Source organism: Mobula birostris, chromosome 22 (assembly GCF_030028105.1).
Source record: "Mobula birostris isolate sMobBir1 chromosome 22, sMobBir1.hap1, whole genome shotgun sequence".
Lineage (NCBI taxonomy): Eukaryota > Metazoa > Chordata > Chondrichthyes > Myliobatiformes > Myliobatidae > Mobula > Mobula birostris.
Window position 1 is genome coordinate 29,433,060 of NC_092391.1, and position 19,440 is coordinate 29,452,499.

Here is a 19,440-nt window from a genome sequence, read left to right on the forward strand (position 1 = left end):
ACTGTATATTCATTCAATATGCTTGAAGTATTGGCTCCATTTCCTCTCAGAATTGGAATTCAAATCCAGTGTAATAGTTGGTCAGCCAACACAGTTATTACTGGTTTTAGAATAAAGATTAAAGATTAAAGATCTTGCCTGCAGACTACTTTCAACAAAGTGTTTCATGTGCTAGCTTCAGTTCTCATCTCCATTGCTTTATCATAGTGCAGAATAGCTTATTTTTTGAAAATAAGTTCTAAAATGGAGAAAGAAAAATACAAATGAGCTCAGGCAAGAACTTAATACCTGGCATTCTTTAAATGACCTAAAATGCACCATATTGCAGGGAAAAACATGATCATTTTGGCTATGAAAGATCATTCTGTCGTTCAGCTTCTCTTTGAAAAAGGTACTCATTGTTTCAAAATTCACCACAATATTGTAAGTTAAATTATGAAAAATGTTAGCCAGATATGGGTGAATTCTTTTCTCAAGTATAATTTCCAACATAATTTAATTGTTTGAACAATTGTGACACAATTTAACAACAATCTGGATGGGTCAGATACCATATTATTTGCTCAGAATTGCAACATAATGGGGCAGGTTTTGTTCTGCTGAGGTCGGCAGTCCTCACTGTTATTTAAATGTTCATGTTAACAACAACGTTGGCTATTTAGCATATTTCAGTGCTAATATGACTTGTTTCAGCATTAAAACGCCTTGCCTGGTTTGGCATCACTATATTTGTGGGGTATATATAAAATAAACCATCACAGATAGTTAATTCTTGTTGTTGAGTACCCCTTTTAAAATCTAAAAATACGAACAGTCGTCAATCAGCCGCTCTATCATTGAAATTTCATTATTACACATCTTATGTATTTGTTGTCTAGTGATGGCAAAGTGTTTAATTCAACTGCTTTTCTTCTTCTAGCCACTCCTTTCTATTTGTCTTAAAACAAATCTTTCTTTCCCCCACTATTCTTTTTTATACTAGCTGATGCGGCAGTACCCATTTTAATTTATACTTCCTACTCTTTTCTTCTGGGGTTCATTTCTCAGATCTTTGGCCTGTCTGTTTAAGGACATCCTTTGTTTGCCTGCTCACTTGGGCCTTAATTGCTTAGTTTCCCTGATAGCACTTTTATTTCCTCACGCTTTCTTCCACTTGCCATTCATGAATTTATAAATCCATCTAATTAAAGGACATATCCAATTAACAACAAATGTTTCATGCCAAGATAAAAATATATAGAATATATTTTGTCTTTTATCTAGAGAACCTAATTTTCTCATTACTGTACATTCTCTTCTTCAAGACATAAACAAGTGCATCTATTTTACAACTTTTTTACTTACTTGCTGCCTATTATGCCACAGGCATTTAGGGCAGCAGTGAAGATCCTCCATCTCTGGCAGTGTTCAGGGCTTCCTTTATCCTGTCAGTAGTCTCCTCTTGGTTTTCACTACTGTCAGTCACGCTGTCCTGAATGGAGACACAGGAATACCATCACACCCAGATGTAAAAGGATCCTTCATTGTTGTTTCCATAACAATTTTGTTTTACCAGTCTGGATTGTTAGCCCTGAACTGAAATCCCGGACCTGGAGGACTGGAGGACCACTCTTAGTCTGGCTTCTACCCTTTGACCTGTTTGACATAGGTGACCCTACCAAAAGCCAAAGCATAAAGCCCTGACTCCAGCCAACATAGCTCTCTGGGACATTGAGGCACGCAAGCTTCCAAACCTGACTGCAAAGATGTAGTCCTCTTGGAGGATGTATTTTACTTGTTACTTATGAGGCACAGAGATAGGCCACTCAGCCCAACCAGTTCATGCTAGGATTCTTTTCGCCACTCAGTCTTCCTTCAGACTTTCTTCAGCCAACTATATCAGCATTGCTTTGTACTCCTTTCTCACTAATAAAATAGTTCAGCTTCCCCTTGGGTGCAAGCATAATCTTCATTTCAATCATTTCCTGTGTTAGTGAACTCCATATTCAACAGCAAATCTCAGGGCAAAAGAACCTAATAATGAAAACAATTTAATGAAAAGAGATCAATTCACTTCTATAAGATTACAAGAGGCGTTAATTAATTATCTAGATTATGAATATTCATTTCATGAGCCCTGAAAGTTCTCTTTATTTCAGCACTTAGCTGGTGCAACAGCTAACATTGAGCTATTTTGAGATAGATCTTGACTGTAAGTGGCAGTATGTCAATGATCCATTTGACATTTCTACAGATTGTTATTTCTGTATGTATTTAGTACTTCCATTAATTTGAATTATCTGATGGTAGACTATTCAGTGCAAAGCATAAATCTATCATTAAATGCTACTTCACATAAGGGAAGAATCAGCAGATCAATAAAACTGGATTTTAAAAACAATTAATTTTATTACTCTTAAGAGCTACAAGTCATAAAAGAACTTAATAAAAGTGTTATAAAATAATAGAATCTATTTAATGGCAATGAAATGAACTAAGAAACATCCTATCAATTTTTTTGTCCTTAAGCACAAATCAATATATATATTGTTTCAATGCATATGAAACAAAATTATTTATAGATGTTTATAAGTAACCTCTTGGGAGGGGGGAGAGGATGGCGGCGCGACGACAGCTCGTGTAGCCACTTCGGTGATGAATATCTGTTATCTGTCAAGTAGGGGACCATGCACAATTCTGATTTGATGGAGATGGACGTGAGAGCACAGTGGAACATCTGGAAAACTTCTGAAATGCCTGGCTTCGCTGCCGCTGCTACTGTGTGGTAACCGGAATCTCCGGAGCTGAAGGCCCTGAAATCCAGCGGCCGGGGAGAGGTCGAAGCCGCTCGGCAGAGGATGGCGCTCGGGAGGCTGTATCGGAGAGGCTGCTCGAAAGCTCGGAGTTTTTGGACGGATGGACTCAGGGTTGGCTGCTTCCAAGGTATCGGCAAGTTGACGGTGCCTGGAGGTTTATGGCAGGGAGTTTCTCCCTTTTGCTGCCTGCTACTGGGGACTCGGGGGTCGATCAACTCAGGACTTTGAGACTTTTTTTTACTGTGCCCATGGTCTGTTCTTTATCAAATTATGGTATTGCTTTGCATTGCTGTAACTATAAGTTATAATTATGTGGTTCTGTCAGTGTTAGTCTTTGGTCTGTCTTGTTTTCTGTGATATCACTCCGGAGAAACATTGTATCATTTCTTAATGCATGTATGCATTTCTAAATGACAATAAAAGAGGACTGAGTGTTCTCATAATCTAATAAGTCAGATATGGAAGCGTCTTTTACATCAGGCTCCCGAACCAGCGTGGATAACTTTATTCACCTCAACACATTAGTTCCTAGTCTTTGTGCGTTGTTTTTCATTGATTCTATTGTATTTCTTTGTTCTATTGTGGAAGGCCACAAGAATATGAATCTCAGGATACGGTGATATACAGCACATGTACTTTGATAATAAATTCACATTGAACCTTTCAGTAGGGCACTACACACTTTCTCAGAAAACTATACTTTATAATCCCTAACATTGCATAGTTAAACTTCATCACAGAATCAATTGGATTATTCTCTTCAACGGTTTGGTCAAATTGACTAGTGAAGATTTATCTCTTACATTTGTAGGAACTTAGTTTAGATCTCAGCCTCAGCAAAATAGGAAAGTTGTCATGCAGCCTCCCTTGGTGTTTTATTTGACCTGGCAACCTGGTGAAACCCACATTTTCCAAACTGATATACTTTCTTTTGCAAACATTTCCAATTTTTGAAATTCATTTTCTAGTGGCTGTATTTTTTAAAATTTTAAATTTGTCACTGCAAGGAGATGTAACATCATTATTCCATCTTTAAAGACAGCAAACTAATGCTGTGAACGCTCCATTAAAGCGGGCCTTTTGACTGTCTAAGACTACCTTAGCTCTTTACTGCAAGAGAGATCTCTTCAGTATTCTAGCCATCATTTATCTATCAAACAATTGATAAAAGCAGGTTGTGATAGATTTCCAGTTCTGACACTAGCACTTGCATTGGGATTTCCAAGTTATAGTCACATGGAATTCTCAGTTTGCTTAGAGCTGACACAGACTTAGTCAGTAGTGGCATCTTTTGCCTTTCTGGTAGAGACTTCAGTAGCTCACTTGATTCATCAGCAAGGTCCTCATGGAATCCAACCAGGCAGCATGAACTTCCACAGGCTTCCCAGACTAAAACCTGGCACAAACCAAGCAGCTCTCTTCAAATGAGTGAGAAAGGGCTGCCAGGAGGAAGATGAGAGGAGGTATGTTTCACCATTTATTTATTTTCAATAAAGATAACATTACTTTTTGGCATGTGTGTTTTATTGCAACATGTTAAAATACATTTTAAATGTTTTTAGCTTATTTTGTATTTTTAATTGCTTCCAAGTGTGACTGAATGTTTGCAAAATTCAAAAACACTCAATGTTCCAATAATTCTCCCAGGTTTGAAACAGCCCTACATGTGGGTGTTGAGAGTAGGGAGACTGGACTTCATCGGCTGTTAAATCTGTTCTATGAGTGCAGTGGATTATCTGTACCTACACTACATTAAGCTACATCAAAGAGCTGAAATCCAGGCTCACACCCTTGGACAAACAGTGGCAGGAGGCCAATGACATTGTGCCCATGACAGATCTGCCATAGTCATGATATTTTATTTGCTTATGATGTCGTGTTTCCCACATTTCAATAAAGAAACAATTCAAAGTACATTTATTATCAAAGTATGTATGCAGTATACAACCATGAGATTCATCTTCCCACAGAGAGCCACGCAACAAAGAAAGAAAACCATCAAAGAAAAACATCAAAAAAAATCAAATCACATAAATGGCAAAAAAAGAGTGAAAACTGCAGACTATAAAACACTATAATAACTACAGTATACTTGAAAATTACTACATTGTCTGTACCCTACTTTAAGGCTTCAAATACACTTTCCAGTTAATCCTTTTCTCTTTAATTTCACACAGTCAGGAAGGAAAGACAGCTTTCAAAAATACTGCCAATATACATTCCTTTTTCATCATGTCTAGTCTCACCCAATGCTAAGTGTCGGTGGTGAAATTAATCTTTAAGCACGTTAGTTAGAAATGTGTTCTGGAACTCTAATTTACCAGCTAAGATAATTTGAATGACACCTCAGTCAAAATGAAGCTATATTAAAGTCTGGAGAATGAGTTTTGCTAAAAGTAAAGTTATTGCTGTGAATTAAGCGAAATGATGAAGAAAAGAATGCAAATTTTCATTTAGCCATTGTGAAAAAAAATGCTCAAGTTGTGCATTTGTATTGATATTTAACTGGATGGAGCTGTTGGTTAATGGTGCAAATTATTTCTTCAGAAGTGTTTGAAAAAGCAAACTCTATTGTCAATCCCCTGTGATTCCCTTGTCCATTCATCCCTCCTCACGAATCTTCCTCCTGGCACTTATTCCTGCAAGCGGAAGAAGTGTTACACCTGCCCATTCACCTCCTACTGCATTTCCATTCAGAGCTCCATGCTATCCTTCCAGGTGAAGCAACACTTCAGCTGTTAACCTGTTGGGGTTTTCTACTGTATCCAGTGCCCCTGATGTGGTCCCTTCTACACTGGTGAGACATGATGTGGATTGGGGTACTGCTTTGTCAAGCACTTCTGCTCCATCCACAAAAAGCAGGATTTCCAGGTGAACAACCATTTTATTCCAACCCCCATTCACATTCCAACATGTTGGTTCATGGCCTCCTCTACTGCCATGATGAGGCCACTCTCTGGTTGGTGGAGCAACATCTTATATTCATTCTGGGTGGCCTCTAACCCGATGACATGAACATCGATTTCTCCAACTTCTGGTAATTTTCCCCTTCCCCCCTCCCTCTTCTGTAATTCCCCACACTTCCCCCTTCTTACTTCTTTTCCTCACCTGTGTATCACCTCCCCCAGCGCTCCTTCCCTTTCTCCCATGGTCTCCTCTCCTCTCCTATCAGATTCACTCTTCTCCAACCCTTTACCTTTACCACCTATCACCAGCTTCTTACTTCATCCCTCCTCCTCCTCCCCACCACCCCCCACCTTGTGTCACCTATCACCTTCTAGCTTGTGCTCTTTCCCCTTCCCCCACTTCTTATTCGGGCTTCTTCCTCCTTCCTTTTCCAGTCCAGATGTAGGGTCTCAGTCCAAAAGGTTAACTGTTTATTCCTTTCCAAAGATGCCGCCTGACCTCCTGAGTTCCTCCAGCATTTTGTGTGTGTTGCTCTGGATTTCCAGCAGCTGAAAAATGTTTTGTGTTTCTGCTTGCAAATGTCTTTTTTTAAAAATCTTTTGGGGAATTTTTGTGCACCCCCAATAAAAAAGCAGCAGACAACATGTCTCAGAAACCCTTAAATAATTATTCATTTTAATGTGGCCATCACTGGAAAGACCAGCATTTATTCCCCATCCCTAACTGCAACAGAACAAAGTGGCTTGCTGGGTAATTAGGGTTCCACATTAATCTGGATTTGGAGTCATACATTGGCTAGAACAGATAATAGTGACAGATCTCCTTCCCTGAAGAATGTCTACGAACCAAATGGTTTTCTCTAAGAACCTGGGAGATTGAAAATCTGGCTCAGTGGTGTCATAATAGCAACCTCTTACTCAGTGTCAGCAAGACCAAGGTGCTGGTTGTTGACTTCAGGAGAAGGAAACCAGAGGTCGATGAGACAGCCCTCATCGGAGCTGGGGAGGGATAGCAACTTTAAATTCTTAGGAGTTATTATTTTGGAGGACCTGTCCTGGACACAGCTCGCAAGTGCAATTGTGAAGAAAGCATGGCACTTTGCGGAGATTCGACATGGCTTCCAAAATCTTGACAAACTTCTAAAGGTGTGTTGTGGAGGGTATATTGACTGCCTGCATCACAGACTGGTATGGAAACACCAATGCCCTTGTATAGAAAATTGTACAAAAAGTAGTGGATATGGTCCAGTCCAGCAGAAGTAAAGCCCTTCCAACCATTAAGCGCATCTGAATGAAGTGCTGTCACAGGAAAGCAGCATCCGTCATCAGAGACTCACCACCCAGACCATGCTCTCTTCTCACTGCTGCCATCAGGAAGAAGCTACAGGAGTTTCAGGACTCACACCACCTGGTTCAACAGTTACTACCCCTCAAATATTAGGCTCTTGAACCAAAGGGGTTAACTACACTCATTGAAGGACTCTTCTATCTCGTTATTTCATGCTGGTGATTTATTGCTATTTATTTATATCTGCATTTGCACAGTTTGTTTACAGTTTACAGTTCCTGATGTTTACAGTTTACAGACGCTGTTCATAGTTACTGTTCTATAGATTTGCTACGTATTACCACAGAAAAAGAATCTCAGGGTTGTATGAGGTGACAAGTATGTACTCTGATAATGTATTTTACTTTGAACTTTCAACTTCACTCAAATTTACTTGCCCCATCATTAAAATGTTCTCACAACCAACGGATTCACTTTTAAGGGCTCTTCACCTCATGTTCTTGATATTTATTGCTTATTTATTTATTATTATTATTTCTTCTTTTTGTCCTTGCACAGTTTGTTGTGTTCTACAGTCTGGTTGAACACCCATGTTGGGCAGTCTTTCATTGATTATGCTATGGTTATTATTCTATAGATTTATTGAGTATACCCACAAGAAAATGTACCTCAGGGTTGTATATAGTGATATCTATATATCTATATATATATATAGATACACACACATATACTTTAATAAAATTTACCTTGAACTTTGAATTTTTGTGGTAATAATTACTAAGATAAGCCATCTTAGGAACTGAACTTTAAAAATTATTCTATTGCAAATTTAGCCAGAGATAATACCATCTGTCCTCCTGGCAGGGATTGTATTACTCATGTGATCCTGCAATGGAATCCTCTCATTATAATTTCAAATTCCACAGCTGCCATGGTTGGACTTGAGCTTCATGTACCCAGGTTTCTGGATTCTAACGAGAGATTTATTAACCATTGTACTCGTGTAGTACAAAATTAAGGAAACAACTGCATTCAGAGAACAAGGATTTTGAAAACCAGTTAGCTGAATAGTTGATTGAAAATGTACCTGAGGAATGCTGTGAGTCCATTTTTTCTATAATGTTAACGTCACTCATCAATTGATGGAATTAAAAGAAAGCATACTGACCCTGGAGAGAACGAAGATATAGAAATCAGGGCATTCCTGGAGGAATGAACAAGTTTGAACCTGTGGAATGTAAGGGTCATGGGCTAAATCAATGATTAGATTAGGTTTGTTTATTAATCATATGTACATCAAAAAATAAAGTGAAATGTTTTGTTTTCTGTTATCTGTGGATGCGATGGCATCCAGCCTGCAAGAGTCCCCACACATTCCGGTGCCAACGTAACATGTCCACAATGTTCAGCAGAATAATACGCTGCCAAAATGCAACGAACAACAATAACCAAACAAACCCCTTTCTCACCCCCACCACCCACACACACAGACTGGCCTCCAACCCCAGGACAGGCTGCCCCTGTGACTCCAATCTCCAGACCGTGACTCCGGAATTGTAGACATTGGGCCTCTGACCTCTGCACTATCCAACCCTGTGCTTGGACCTCCGAACTCACTGACTTGAGGCTTTGACATTTGGACTCGCTGACCTGTGGGCTTTAGACCTTAGGACTTGCCAACTGACTTTGGGCCTCTATTCCTGGGACTCCTTGACTTTAGACTTCTGACACCATGACTTGCTGACCTTGGATCACTGGACCTTATTCTTGGAGCCCTGCAGACCTCGGTTATCGTTAACCTCTGACCTTTGGGTGTTGTGACATAATGTTAATTTGCAAGAAATGATGTAGCTGAAACAAATTCAAAGCTCTCGTTCATTTAAGCAATAACTGTCTGTATGACTAGTATCTGCAGGATCTTTCTGTTTGTGTGAAATTACATGAATAGCCTTCAGGAACTTTGAACTGAAAATATATCCTTACTTAGCCATATGTGTGTACATGCCCATAATACTATCTCAATTTTGATGTTTGGAATGAACAGGCTGGAAAGCAAAGGGCAATGATTCATTAATCAAATTATATGAGGAATGTTCAGAGCTAAAATCCACTTAATAACAATAAGCAGCATATTATTGCAAACACGAGGAAATCTGCAGATGCTGGAATTTCATGCAACACACATAAAAGTTGCTGGTGAATGCAGCAGGCCAGGCAGCATCTCTATGAAGAGGTACAGTCGACGTTTTGGGCCGAGACCCTTCGTCAGGATAACTGAAAGAAGAGCTGGTAAGAGATTTGAAAGTGGGAGGGGGAGGGGGAGATCCGAAATGATAGGAGAAGACAGGAGGGGGAGGGATGGAGCCAAGAGCTGGACAGGTGATTGGCAAAAGGGATATGAGAGGATCATGGGACAGGAGGCCCAGGGAGAAAGAAAAGGGGGAGGGGGGAAAAGCCCAGAGGATGGGCAAGGGGTATAGTGAGAGGGAGAGAGGGAGAAAAAGGAGAGAGAGAAAAAAAGAATGTGTGTATATAAATAAATAATGGATGGGGTACGAGGGGGAGATGGGGTATTAGCGGAAGTTTGAGAAGTCAATGTTCATGCCATCAGGTTGGAGGCTACCTAGACGGAATATAAGGTGTTGTTCCTCCAACCTGAGTGTGGCTTCATCTTTATGGTAGAGCAGACCGTGGATAGACACATCAGAATGGGAATGGGATGTGGAATTAAAATGTGTGGCCACTGGGAGATCCTGCTTTCTCTGGCAGACAGCATGTACCTCTTCCTGGAGATGCTGCCTGGCCTGCTGCGTTCACTAGCAACTTTTATGTGAGCAGCATATTATCACCTTCTTCATCATGGAATGTGGTTTCTGCAGAAGACCATATCAATACAATACCTAAGATATACAATACATAATATACCAATACATAATCAATACAACTGAATGGTGCTTTCCCTTAGAAGTCTATTTCAAAACAATTTACTTTCTAAAATACATTTTACTTAATGTGTTTGGATAGTAAACTACAGGGTGTAGAATGATCCTTTTACTGAAGTACACACATTTAAATTTTGATGATCGTAAGCTCCCAATGTCTTTTAGCCAACCAAAGAAGCATATAACAGATGACTGAGGATGGGGTTTGTCCCACATACACTACTGATGGAGAAGTGGTGCAAGTCACAGAAGTTGCTGAAGTCTTACAAATTGATTGCTCCACTTTACTGGGAGAGTTCTGTATCTTCTCTGCCAAAGATATGTACAGGAACAAATAAATCCATAAGAAAGCTTACCAAGGCTTTGAAGTGGATGGAGATGTTGAGAATTTAGAGTGCATAAAATGTCTTTCTTATGGCAGAGAAATTTGAAGATGATTTCATAGAGGTACTCAAAATCTTGGAATATTTTGATAGAAGAGACAGGTAACAATTGTTTTCCCCGGTATGAAGATCAGGAATCAGAGAGACAAAATTAAAATAAATGGCAAAATATCTAGGTCTGGGTAAAACAAAATTTCTTCCATGGAACAATTCTCTATGATCAGGAATCACTGCTTAAATTAGTGCTGCAGATAGATTTTGATAGCAATTGTCTTATGATAGTTAACAAATAAACTTAAAAGGAGACATACACAAGATTAAGGACAATCACTAAGGTGTAGGCCCACTGGCTATGTCTTAAAAATATAATGGCCAATAGTCTCCTCCTGGCTCGATGTGCACAGTCCAGAGTAAATAAAGTGAAATGTAAACACAGAATTTTTTTCTGGATTTTTTTTTCCTTTTACCTGCATTCCTTGCTTCAAGAGCAAAGTCCCTAATTGCTGGCAGTTACCTGTAGCGTATCACTCTCACTTTGGAAAAGTGATGAAGGCATGAAGCTGTAACATGACAATACTTGAAAAACTTTGTCTTAGGAAGATGATCTAATATTTATTTCTATTTCAAGCTAGATTAGCACGCTATATCAAAGGACATAGGCATCAGGTGCCCCAGAAGAAATATTTGCACCCAAACAGATTTACGCTTCCTAATGGAACAACATTAGTGCCTTAAAGTTATACGCATGCCAAGAGGGTCTTGGACCCAACTCATCCATGCTGACCAATAGTCCTGTAAATCTCTCCTTTCCATGTACTTGTCTAAATGACTTTTAGGTGTTCTATTTGCACTTGTCTCAATCACTTTCCCTGGCAGCTCATTCCATATATCCACCTTTACTAGGGCATTGCACTCTCCCCCGACAAAAATAGTCATGTCCTCATGATTTGAAATAATTCATCCTCACCTCATTAATAACATAGAATTTCATGATGTCAGAACCTCCAATCCATTTGAAAATTGTAGTGACATATCTCACTGGTGGAATTGGTGCAACACTCTGTTCCCCTCCGATGTGACATAGCCCAGCCTATCTGGGGATTTTCTAACTCTTTGAGACCTCCTTATCCCATCATCTACTTTTTCAGTTTCCTATACTCTCTGGTATCTTTCCTGTCTACATGGAGAGGCCTCTCCCTGTCCATTGCTCATGCCTTCTGGCAACTCAGGTCTCCCTGTCACTTGATTAGGCTCAGCTTTACTCCCAGTTACTTTAGAGCCCAGTCTCCCTTCACTGTCCAGCCGCAAGCCTGCCTGTCCACTGCGCGTTTCATCTGCATCAGAGTTGGGAGTTTTGAGAATCTCTTCGTCAGTTATTGGGGAGTTTGCATAGGGTAGCATATACCATACTCTCATTTCCTCATCCTCTGAGTCTGTACCACATTCAATGGTTAAACCCCTTCTAGGCCTTTCCACTGCTTGTCCTTCTGTTCTCCTGTGTCGTCGCAGAGTACTCTTACTAGTTGTAGGGTCCACATTAGGCTCTGGGACAACACGTACCTTTTGTCCCAGAGATAGAAGGTGGTTCTGATGGACACGTGGCCAAGTGGTTAAGGCGTTCGTCTAGTTGCCTCAAGGTTGCTAGTTCGAGTCTCAGCTGTGGCAGCGTTTTTGTGCCCTTGAGCAAGGCACTTAATCACACATTGCTCTAGTCTGTGCAAGGAGTGGCACTCCACACAGACTTCCAATCAGCACCTTGCAAGGCATGAAAATGCCCGATGCAGGCCTCTCATGGTCTGAGTCGATGTTCCCTCCCCTCTGATGGAGGATCTTGACAGGTCCATTCCCATCCTCTCGTTTCACCTGAAAAACTGCTGTCTATTCTGTCTCTACTTTCAGGGAACTATTAACCTATACCTATGTTCTACAGCATTTTCCAGGGCCCTAACATTTTCTGTGTAAGTCTTTCCCTGTTTTAACTAACCAAAGTGCAATACCTCACACTTGATAGAGTAAAATTCCATTTACCATTTTCTGGCCCATTTCCCAAGTTGATCTAGAAAATCCTTTTCATCGTCCACTGCAACACCAAAATCAACTACCACAAACCTTCTCAAGAGTTCATAAATAAGTTTTCATGCAGTTATATCCTTCTGGAATACGAATAACTATCAGTTTTCTGCTCTTTACCTAATTAATTTCCAGATGAAATGACCTGACTTATGTTTTGCAGATTACGTACTTCGTCTCTGGCTTTCTCTCGTAAACAAGCAGGCAAGAGAGGTTCCACTTCCCAGAGCTTCATTGTGGCCATGCATATTTTCTTCAAATGTAATTAAAGACAACAGTGAGGAAAAAATAACTCAAAGTTATACTATTTAGATGACTATGAGTTACAGATGGTGTGGAAATCCTTGTCCAAGTAATGTGTGCTCCATCTGGGCTGGCTGTTCCTAGCTATGAAATGCCAATTTAAAGTGATCACAACACAGAGAAAACGTAGATTGGCATAAAGCACCTTTGAAAATGTCAGTGAAGTACAGAATTAGGAAAATTCATTGCATCTCCTTTAGAGTGCATCTTTGTGAATTAGATAGTAAATCAGTTACCTGTATCAAATTGAAGCTGAGTTTTGTTCTTCTACTGTTCTGTTTATTAGACTAAGAAGAGGAGCATAGGACAAAGAGGCTATGGAAAGTCTGCAGGGCTATGGTGTAGTAATAGCTTGCCAGGGGTATCTTTGATTTGAGTAATACAACATGAATACAGACTATGAATACTGGAGAAGCCCTGCATCTGAAGGAAAAGTAGAGACAGTCTATTTCCTTGAGTGTGGGTGACGTTCTTCACTCTGCAGTGAGCAGCAAAGAGATGTGACAGGTAGCAGTTGGAGAAGACAAGAGCTATTCTGAAGTAAGTAAGATGAAGGTGATCACAAGATCGACGTCTGCATTTAAAGTAGTCCAGTTCATGTGTGAATTTATAGTTAAGGTCTCAGGAGTTCCACAGATTTCAGGAAGGAGAAAGAATGAAGGATCCCTGCTTAAAAGTAAGGGATCAGACATTTAACAATAGGGATGAAGTTAGTTTATTTTCTCCGAGAGTTCTCAGGATTATTTTCCTCAAATGGCAGTGGAAGCAGAGCTTCTGAATTGTTTGAGTCTTGATAAGTGACAGACTGAAATGCTGCCATGGTAGGAAATTATGCAGAACTCAGGCTAACCTCAAATCAGCCATGATCATATTGAAAGATGGACCAGGCTAGAGGGGCTGAATGGCCTACTCCTGCTTCTAATTCATAAACAGTGTTCTTTGAATGTTGGATCTTTGTGAAACATAGGATAGTAGCAACAGGTACTCTGAGTAAATAAGCGTGACTGTTTTCATACCAATATAGTGGAAAATTACGCTGGAAATGAATGCTGGCATTTGAATTACTGTTTCCATCACCCCAATAGCAGTGAATTTTAAATCATAACTATGGTGTAAACATGTTTTTCCTCATCGCCCCTGTCTGCAATGGCCTCTCGAGCTTCCAGTTAAATAACATTCAGGCGAGTTTTACACTATAAAGAAAAATGTTTCCTTTGCTCATAGAAGTTGTGTAGCAAAGTCAGGGGTTGAATTTACAGCCAGCCGCTGAGATGCTAAGAAATGCACATAATATTGGTATTCTCCAGGAAGAGCCCGTTTTCAACTGCAGGTGTGGTCATGAGCTTCAAGGCACTCGGATCACAGACGGATATAATTGCTTCTCCTATCAATCACATTTGGAATTTTTTAAATTACTTATTTATGACTGGAAGTATTTTCACTCTACTGCTGCATCACTCTGCCAGAAATATTGAGCAACCGCTTGAGAAAATGCCCCAGTGTCAGTCACGTGACAGACATAGTCCATGAAGCAGATGGTTGATACTTTGGTTGAATCCATCAAAACAGCAGACATTTGCGTATGCTATTTGTTTTCTCTCCGTGGTATCATGAAGTACATAAGAAGAACAATGCCTCAACACTGATTTTGTTTGTGTGTTCCTGTGGTTATCATGATGCAAGTATTATTTTTTTAATATACGAGGGGTGATTGACAACATCGTGGCCTAAGGTAGAAAGAGATGAGTTATACGGCTTTCGTTACATGCACATGCGGTTCAACACTTTGAGTGGTTATGCAGAAAGTTTGAAGTTAATAACTCATCTCCTTCTACCTTAGGGTATGAACCCATCAATCACCCCTCGTAAATGCTCTGTCTTTCTGAGTGGCAGGATGGAGATATGTCTTACCAAAGGAGGTGTAAGGTACTCCTTCCCATTGCTAGCCTGCAACTACTGAAGTGTTTGCAAGATAGGTATACACTGTCCGACTATCTGCCCCTCTGGACATACTTGGTCCACACTCATGCTGATCCTTTCTCTGCTGCCTCAGCTACAGCCCTGCTGGTTGACTTGATCTCTCTTCTCCTGAAGCCAAGGTCACGCAGCCACTTCTGGAGAGTGAACGCAATAAACCCACAGCAGCCTACTTCGAATGGATAGCATGAGACCTTCCAGCCTCTGTCTCTGCACTCTGATCTTAATTCTGCATACTTGGTTAACTTGCGCTCATGGGCTTCATCGATGTTGTCTTCCCAGGGGACTGTGAGTTCACCAATAACTACTTCTCTATTGGTGTCAGACCATACGATTATATCTGTACGCAATGTGGTGAAAACTATTTGCTCTGGGAAACTGCCTTTCCCGTCCAGGTCGGCCTTGACACACCAATCATCGGCTGAAGAAAGTATGCTTGATCGTGGGCCTGCACTGTACACCCTTGACTTGGAGCCTTCTTTCACAAATGATATGCGATGTTCTGTGCAGCATGGGGCATGAGATAAGTTGTGCTGCAGTACTCTCTGCTCAACCGCTTCTGTTACAACTTTGAGAACGTTGTTATGTCTCCAAGTGTACATGCCACTGGAAAGATTGACTCTGCATGCACTCAAAATATGTTGAAGTGTTCCCTCCTTACCACAAACAGCTCATCTGTCTGTCTTATCTTCATACCAGGTGCTGAGGCTGGTGGGTGTTGGGAGCAGATCGTACGCTGCTCTGCATAGAAAAGAAATGCGGAGCGGTTCCATCTGCCACAGAACATTCCAAGATAGATGTCGTTGTTCAAGACTTTTCCACCAGGTCCAAGCCCCTTGTTTGGCCAGGTCAGCTGATTTAGCTAACCTCTTCTACCCCTCGTATTTCTTGTGTTACAAGCTCATGGCGCTCCTTACCTGTAGAAGATGACCACCACTTGTGGATTGTCCATCCAAATCCATGGTGGCCTAGCTGGATAGCCCCAGCCGTCTCCTTGAGCTTCAATCTAGACTCTGCCTCATCAACTGCTACACGGGCTGACCACTTCCTGCCTGATCTCACATCCGGCTGGGTGTTCTTGATGACAGGGTCTTTTAAGTTGCGAAGCATCAAGAATGATCTTACCTTGGCTACCTTGACCTCTTCAACAAGGGATTGCACTGGAATGGTAAGCTTTGTCTGGCTACTGTGGATTGCAACATTTGTGAGGCTGCTTGGTACTCCAAGCCACTTCTTCACATACTTGTTGATCTTCCGTTCCATTGCCTCAACATGGGACATTGCCACTTCATAGACAGTTAGTGGCCACATTATCCATGGCATCAGTCCATACTGCAAGCACCACAACTTCAATGTGCCAGGCAAGCCACACTTGTTAACAGACATCAGACCTCTGTTGATCTGTTCTCCTGTCTCTTGAACCCTCTTGGTGTCTCTCAGCTCCTCTGAGTACCATCCCCCGAGGCTCTTAACTGGTTGGTCCTGAATGGAGTGGAATCTCCTCTCCACAAAGGGTGAAATGAAAGTCAACCAGCTTTCCTCTCCTAAGAACAAGGCTCCTTGACTTCTTGGTTTTGAACTTCATTCTTCCCCAATCCATCAGCTCCTCGAGTCTAGATAGTACATTTTCCACTGCCTCCGTTCTGGGACTCAAAAGGGTAAGATCGTCCATGAACGCTCGTATTGGTGGTAACTTCCCTCCGCTATCAAGTGCAACACCTGGTCCCACTGATTCTGCAGCCCTCACAATGACCTCCATGGCTAACACAAAAAGGATGGGTGAAATTGCATACCCCATTGGGATTCCAATATTCAAGCTCTGCCACCTAGTTGTAAACTGCTGAGTGGAAAACCTCATCCGGAAATCGTTGTAGTACTGCATAACGGAGTTCCTCACCTTAGCAGGAATCCATAGGAATTCCATCGCAAACTCAATCAGGACATGGGGAACAGAACCATACACATTTGCCAGATCAAGCCAAACTACAGCCAGATTTCTTCTCAACCTTTTTGACTCCTGGATGGTATACCATATCATACTAGAATGTTCGAGGCATCCAGGGAAGCCTGGTATTCCTGCCTTCTGCACAGATGTATTTACTATCCATTCTCTATCACAAATGAAGATGTTCTTTCTGCCAGAATGCCAAACATAATCTTCCACTCTACATTCAGGAGTGAAATTGGTCGGAACTGATTCAATGTAGAAGAATTCTCTTCCTTTGGGATGTATACTCCTTCAGCCTCACTCCATGACAAAAGAACAACACTTTGTCTCCACACCACCTTTAACAATCTCCACAAGTATTTCCTCAGCTCTTCACACTTCTTGAACACCTTATACGGCACTCCATTAGGGCCTGGCACCGAGCCTGACCTTGCCTTTCTGATGAACTGTTCGACTTCTGCCAATTTGGGTTCTGACAGATCAAACTTCACTCCTGGCTCCGTAGGCTTCAAACAAAAAAAAATGTCAAACAAAGGAGCCTCCTGCTGTTCGTTAGAGTAAGTGCTTGCCAGGTGATCCTCAAGTTCTTGTTGAGAGATGTTAAGCTGCCCGCTCTTACTTTGTTCAAACAGTTTCTTTGTGAACTCGTGAGGGTTCTCAAAGAATGACTTTCTTGCCTTCTCTCTCTTCTTTCTCTTCTTACATTGTGACTCTGCACAACGGAGTGATGCTAACTTTATTCGAAAATGCTCTCGGAGATCAGCAAGCACTGGCTTGTCACCCTCACTTGCTACCTTCCGCCTCTGTCTCATCGATCTAAGCTCTCTCCTCAACCTCCTAATCTCCTTCTGGCACTTGCTTGGTTGCTGTGTAGGCTTTGTTTTCTTCAACTCAACCAAACCAAACCTGTACTTTCCAACATCATAAATCATATTGCTCATCACTTCCAACTTTCTCTTTGACGTTCCCCTGAGAGTGTTCTCCAACATCATTCTGATATCCTCATCAAACACACGCCGAGCCTTCTCATCTGCCATTGCTGGCCACTTGACCTTCCTCTTCTTCTCTACCTCCTCACCATCACCATCATGCGAAGGATCTACTTGGGTACTGCGGTCTGAAACCTGACCTGGGTTATCTCTCATCTGACCTGGAGTATGATGACTCTCTCCAGAGCAAACCGCTATGGCTTGTGAATCAGTGGTTGAAAAGACCACATCATCTGCGTTTGGTGAAGTAACCTCATCTTCATCCACTGGGATGGAATAGCACCTCAACATGGCTTGGTGGACTTGTAAGCCTTTAATGCTAGAAAACGCTCTCCCACACCAACACACTGGACACTCAGAGCCTCTTATCCTAGCTCTTGGTCATAGTCGTTCCCTGTAATTAACGGTATCCATCTGATTGGGTCCATCATTCTCCCTCCCTCTCGGAGGACCCCGAGGGTATGTTTCTCCATATAAACTAGAAGCTTCAAGAGGTGGGTGCTCTTCTGAGCTGGTGCCCGGACTGCCAATCCTGACACTCCCGATGCCAGTCTTTCCTGGCTGTTCGCTGTCTCTCTACGCTGTCACTGGACTATTCCCAGTTGCCAACCAGACTATTCCTGGTAGTCACTGGTGTCCAGAAGAAAAGAGTTAACAAATACAGGGGGACTAAGATGCTAACTGTCCTGTGCTATCACCAGTGGGATCATCAGTTGATCTGCCACCTGTCTTCAGGAGTTTTGGCCCGCTTATGATCAAGACTCCCTTGAGGTGGTGGGCCAGCAGTGCTAAAGCACCACTTCCCACTGGTGAGCTTAACAACTTGGCATCTGCCTCTATTAGAGTTGTTGGTCACTTCCATCCAACAGATAGTCTACTCTTCAGGTGCCTATGCAACTACTGAAGGGTTTGCAAGATATGTATACGCTGTCCGACTGTCCGCCCCTCTGGACATACTTGGTCCACACCCATGATGATCCCTTCTCTGCTGCCTCAGCTACAGCCCTGCTGGTTGACTTGATCTCTCTTCTAGTGAAGCCAAGGTCACGCAGTCACTACTGGAGAGTGAATGCAATAAACCCATGGCAGCCTGCTTACCCACTTGCTCAGGATCACATGAAGCCATGGGGCCAGGTGGTGGATAGCCGTATGAGCAGCTGGTGCATATCATAAGTCCTGGTTATGCGACCATTAATACTAGGCAGACAATCTCTGAAGAGGACCTATTGGAGGGTCTAGGCCTAAAACGTTGACTGTTTACTCTTTTCCATAGGTGCTGCCCGGCCTGCAGACTTGCTCCAGCATCTTGCGGGTGTTGCTTTGGATTTCCAGCATCTGCAGATTTTCTTATGTTTGTGAATATCTCAAGTGTACTGATAATGACTGGGGTCACCAGTCTTGTGAAGACACTGCCCAGAAGAAGGCAATGACAAACCACTTCTGTAGAATTTGCCAAGAACAATCACAGACATAGACCATGATTTCCCACATCATACGACACAGCACATAATGGTGATGATGATGATGACGGTGTCTTTCAACCTTATATTTCTCAAGGGTATTAACTGTATGTGCAACAAAAATACTCACCTTCATTATCTTAACAATTACCTGCTCTAATTTAGGCATAAAGGTTGAATCTCTGCATTAGTGACTTATCTCCTTACACAACGTATCGCTAAAATCATTTTATAATTGCATATTTATTTGCAAATGTATGAAAAAAGCAGAAAGGTATTTGAGTATCCTCTCCACTTAATTGATTTCAAGTAGAACATTGGTATAAAGGGCGAAGACATTGAGATTGGACAGGAAAATTGGATCAGTCGTGATGAAATG